The sequence below is a fragment of the Neofelis nebulosa genome, chromosome 4 (assembly GCF_028018385.1).
Source record: "Neofelis nebulosa isolate mNeoNeb1 chromosome 4, mNeoNeb1.pri, whole genome shotgun sequence".
Lineage (NCBI taxonomy): Eukaryota > Metazoa > Chordata > Mammalia > Carnivora > Felidae > Neofelis > Neofelis nebulosa.
The window spans coordinates 166,541,978-166,547,541 of NC_080785.1; the positions used below are offsets into that span (position 1 = coordinate 166,541,978).

Sequence of the window (5,564 nt, forward strand, 5' to 3'; positions counted from 1 at the left end):
TTTTTTTTAATCTGTGAAATAGTCTTGTTTTACTTGTTAATTCCTGGTTTCTCCGCCACACCCTGCATACCCTGAGAGCACCGGGGTGGATCTGTCTGGGTCCCTGTAGCGTTTTCAGAACCCAACCCAGGAAGTGGAGCAGAGTCATTGCTCGGTGAGTCCTTTGACCAACAACGCGGGCAACCGTGTCTGTGCGGGGCGCGGCTCCCCACCCGCATGGGGTTCACCGGGCACTGAGTGGGCAGGATGTGGATTCATCCATCTGCTTATCCAACCCACATTTACTGAGCTCCTCCTGGGCGCAGGCCCTCTGGGCACAGTGGTGACTCAGTGGTCACCATGCCCCCAAGGTGACGCAGGATGACCCAGTTCTGCTCTCCCAGGCTCGTGGTCCGCTGCCACAGACGGAGACGTTACGGGGCGATGGGGCCTGTGATGGAGAGGTGTAGGGGGTTCCGGAGGCCCAAAGGGGACCGTTGACCAACCTGGGGGGGGTTGAGAGAAGCTTCTGGAGGGAGGAAGTAAGCTGAGACCTGAGGCGTGAGTTGGAATGAGCCATGGGTTGGGGAGAGAGTTCGTAGAGGTGGGCACCGCATGGACAAAGGTACTGGGGCGAGAAAAGCCCGCGGCTAGGACTACGGCCAGGCGCGGCCATGGCCAAGGTTCCCCAGAGCGGGGCGGGGGCGCTCAGCCACACGTCCTGCCTCCCTGGTGCCCCCTGCTGGCCGCCACCGTCCCAAGGCCAGTGTGCCCCCAGTGGCCCCAGGTCTGGGGTGTTTCCTGGGAAACCCCTGTCCCCACTAGAACAAACAGCCTCAAGGAAAAATAGAGGGGAATTTTTTGAAAATTTCCCCTTCTCTAAAAACTGTGAGATATGAGGGCGCCTGGGTGGCTCAGTCGGTTGAGCGTCCGACTTCGGCTCAGGTCATGATCTCACGGTGTGTGAGTTCAAGCCCCACATCGGACTCTGTGCTGACAGCTCAGAGCCTGGAGCCTGCTTCGGATTCTGTGTCTCCCTCTCTCTGTCCCTCCTCTGCTCATGCTCGGTCTCTCAGGAAAAAAAGAAGAAGAAGAAGAAACGTTAAAAAATGTTTTTAAATAAAAACTGTGAAACATGAATCAATAACAGATGATTTATTTTCGGAGGTTCTTAGCGGTGTCCCTGCTTGGAACGGTGTCTTTCCGAGATGGTTAGATCTTGTACAAATTTCTCCCGCTCCCTGGGCCCAGAGAGGGCAATGCATTGCCCAGTGTCACACAGCGCATGCGTGGCTGCCACTGGGCCTGGGCAGAACTTGAGGGGCTTTGAGTTTGAATCTTGCACATCCCCTGCGTCTCCAGCGCATTTTGGCTGTCCCACCAGAGGGCGCCTGTCAGCACCTCCTGTGACGCAGCCCTTCAGGGCTCCCACCTCTTTGGGGGGGGGGGGGGAGCCGAAGTCCTCCCCGCGGGCCCCCAAGGCTTTGCACGACCTGCTGTCCCCTCCTCCGTCTTTCCCCCTAGCCTAGCCTGTGCGAGCCACATGGGCCTCGACCCGCCAGGTGTGGTCCTGCCCCAGGACCTTCACGTGGGCTGTTCCCGCTGCTTGAAATGCCCTTCCTTCAAATGTCTACATAGCTCCTCGCTCACCTCCTCCAGATATTTGCTCAAATGCCATCCTCCCAGGGCAAGCTTCTCTGAGCCTCCCATTTAAAATAATTTACAACCACATCCACCAGATCCCCCCATCCTCCCCCACACTGCTCTATTGTTCCCTAATGCTCAGCGTTTTTAGACTAATGATAGTAATAATGTCACTTATTCATTGAACACCTGGTTTATCATCTGCCTTCCCCATGAGGATGGGAATTTTATCTGGTGAGTTCCCTGCTGGACCCCAGTAGCTGGCACACAGCAGAGGCTCAATACATGAATTTGAACGAATGTGCCAACCTTTCTATCTTGCAGCCAATCTCTTTGTTCCATGTTCCCCACGGGGCTCACGGCTCTGTGGGGAAGACAGACGCGCCACTAGGTGGCTGCAGCCGGGGTGGTCCTGGGTGTGACGGGGGACGCAGAGGCCACTGTGGGGGCCTTGGGGTTGGGGGCGGTCATGGGAGGCTTCCTGGAGGAGGCATTCCAAGAAGGAAAGGCTACTGCAGGCGGAGGGTACAGTCCATGCAAAGACTCTGAAGGATGGGGAGGAGCCAGTGTGGTCGACCTGAGTACAGCACCTGTGTCCTGTATGTGGCGCCCCCTTCCCCCCAGAACAGGATCCTGCGTTTATGGGGGGGCGGGGGGGGGTGAAATCCAGAAAGCGCTGCAGTGAGCGTTCTGCGCCACCAGGGGTCGCCATGGGACAGTGATTCCGGGTTCTCCCCTGCCTGGAACCGAAGAGCATTCCTCCTGAAGAGAGGCCCCAGAGACCCCAGAGAGTGCCAAGTTCAGGTCATGCCACCACTCCCCTTTCCTCGCTTATCGCCTCCGTAAATAACAATAGCAGCTGTATAAACATCCTCAGTAACTGGGCCTTTGGAAATTGTTCGGTCTAAGGCTGTTGGGGACCAGAGCCCAGAGAGGGCAGACACCTGCTTTAAGTCACCCAGCAACAAGGCCGGCCCACCCCAGCCTGACCCGCACAGTGCCCCCTCCCACCCCCAGTGCCTCTGGGCGCGGACCTTTTATTTTTAACTTGGTCAGTGGATCTGGCCTTTTTATAGCCCTGGGAGGTGCCCAGGGTTTCCAATTTCCAAGGGAAGTTAAAAAAAAAAATTGTACTCTTCCCAAGAAAAGGAGCTTCCTGACCTCTGGGGGTGGGGGTTGGGGGGCTGGCCCCATCTCCTGTCTTCCCTGACGCTCCCCCGGGGGGCCCTCAGACCTCTTATCGGGCTCTCTGCCTGTCCCCGCCCTGCGAACCCCACGCCCCTCCTCTGCGGGGACCTGGGCACTGGAGGTTGGCAAGCCGGCCTGGCGCCACATGCCCGCCCCATCCCTTGCGGGTCGCTGTGTCGGAGCCCCTCTGTCACGTGGGATCTGACGTGCTCTGGCGTCAGCCCGCCCATCCCCCTTGCTCACCTGTCTCCTGTCCCGCAGGTTCTTTGCTGGCCATCTGCCCTCTTCTTGAAGGTCTTTTCTATTTGTCGAGTCATTTAGTATTTTTCTTTAAACAGGCTTTAAGATTACCCCCCAGCTCCCTTTTTTATTTCTGGAATCGGATCGCGGTGATGGTTGCACAACCTTGTGACTACAGTGAAAGCCACTGAACTGTATGTCCGCTTTGGAATGGTGAATTTCATCTCGGTTACAAATTGTAACAAACTCGTCTTTATTTTAAAACTCGGGGTCATTTTCGGTACGAACATCTGTAAACTCACATGTCGTGGCGGGGGAGGGGAGGCTCGCTATGCTTTGTCCCCTAAGGCACGTTCAAGAAAAGATTTGAAAGCTTTCCCAATCCATCTGTGCCTCAGATGTATAAACGAGCGTGCACACAGCAGGCGCCCTGTAACCACACAGCTCTTTGCGCACTTATGATGCGCCGGGATGTTGTCACAGACAAACCCGTTTACTCCTTCCTGCGATGCTAGCAGGCAGCGGCTCCTGCCAACCCCATCTTACAGATGAGGAAACTGAGACTCGGGGAGGGGCCGGTGATGTTGCCAAGGTCACGTGGCCGCGGTCGGAAACCAGAACCACCCCCACCACACACGTTTCATTCAATTTTATTTAACTTGTTTCTTAATATGTTTTTATTTAAAAGAATTTTTTTTTTTTTTTACAGTTACTGATTTTTGAGAGACAGAGTGAGAGCACAAGTGGGGGAGGGGCAGAGAGAGAAGGAGACACAGAATCCGAAGCAGGATCCAGGCTCCGAGCTGTCAGAGCCGGACGCGGGCCCGAACTCACCGAACCGCGAGATCGTGACCGGAGTCGGAGTCGGTCACCCAACCGACTGAGCCACCCAGGCGCCCCGAAGTATTTTTTTTTTTAAGTTTCTTAATTAAGTTTTTATTTTAATCCCAGCACAGTTAGTACAGTGTTCTGTTAGTTTCAGGGACACAGTACGGTGACTGAACAGTTCTATGCTCGGTGCTCAGCAGAAGCATCAATTTTATTTAACTTTTAAAAGAACCAGGGGCACCTGGGTGGCTCAGTGGGTTAAGCACCTGACTTGGGCTCAGGCCTCCATCTCAGGCTTCGGGGGGTTCGAGGCCCGTTGCAGGGCTTTGCTCTGACAGCACGGAGCCTGCTTGGGATGCTCGCTCTCCCTCTCTCTGCCCCTCCCCCCCCCCCCCCCACTTCTCTCTCTCAAAGTAAACTTAAAAAAATAAATAAATAAAAGGACCAGCTTTGGGGTTCACTGGTTTTTCTCTGTTGTGCATCAAAAACTTTTTTAGAAGTTTTCTTAAGGTCAGTAATCTCGACACCCAACGTGGGGCTCGACCTGGCGGCCTCGGGACCCAGACTCGCAGGCCCTTCGCTCCAGGAGCCCCCTCATTTGTGCATTTCTGCCTCACTGATTTCCACGTGCTCTGGGTTGACTTTCCAGCTTCCTACGGTGGGGCCCTGGGCCAGGGGCTGGCGTGCCCCTCCTGCGAAGGGCACAGTAGGTCCCTCGACCTTGGGGGCCTGACGCCTCTGTGGCAAGCGCTCCGTCACACCACCCGCAGTATGAAAGCGCCACGGGCACCGTGCGCCCTCTATGCCAGCACCCCCCTCCCCCAGCCTGTTCTGCAGCTGCAGCCAGGGGCCTGCAGGCTGCCGTCGGGCGGCATCTCCCCTTGGCTTGAAACCGCAGTGGCTGCCCAGCGCCCTGGCTGCGGGCGGCCAACCACCTGCCTGTGCTCCCCCCGGGCCCCCCAGCAGCTTCCTCCCTCACCCCATCGGGCCACATGGGCCTCCCTGTGAATTCCTTTATTCGTGCAACAAACTACCGGTGTCAGCCCCTCTTCTAGGCACTGGGGACACAACAGGGGACGAGCTGGTGTGGTTGACGTTCTAGGGAAGGGGACACAGGAACAAATAAGGAAGCAAACAGGGGTCATACGTGTGGGCTGGGAAGGAAAGGCACAGCGGGAGGTGGACGGCTGAGAGGCTTTCAACAATCTGGGAGGGCTGCGCGGAGGAGGGGACATCCATCCCATCAAACTTACTGCTTGAGGAGCTTTTGATCGAGGGCATTAAGGCACAGGGCAGGGGGAGGCTGCACTGGAGCTCAAATGTCCCACTCAACACCGATGTTCAGAGTCTCTTCCACAGCCCACGGAGGGCAAAGGTGCCGGGGTCCCTCCCCAGGAGTGCCAGTGTTGCCCACATTTGGGCTGGGTCTTGCCTAACACATGGGGCGACACCAAACCTAACTCGGGACTCCACACCCCCTTCTCCAGGGACACGCAGTTAGCACCCTGCTGTGCCGGCAGTCCCAGGGAGGGTCACCTCCCCTTTCCAGGCTGTGATGTGATTCCGACCCACCCGTGCTATCTTTAACCTGAGGCTGGGACGCTCTGCTCCCCTCCCTGTAAACACTGCTCGGATGACACCCCTGGAATCCTGGGGGGGGGGGGGGGGTGACGAGTGTGGCCCAA

The 5,564-nt window shown here is 56.7% G+C and overlaps 1 long non-coding RNA gene across 1 annotated transcript; it reads right to left on the reverse strand.

The window, feature by feature from the left end:
- Window positions 1–1,119: 1,119 nt before the first annotated feature.
- LOC131510809 (uncharacterized) lies at window positions 1,120–5,018 on the reverse strand. The gene is made up of 2 exons (XR_009261198.1): window positions 2,785–5,018; window positions 1,120–2,385 (listed from the first exon to the last, which is right to left on the reverse strand). It is a non-coding gene; the product is annotated as an uncharacterized LOC131510809 (long non-coding RNA).
- Window positions 5,019–5,564: the final 546 nt, after the last annotated feature.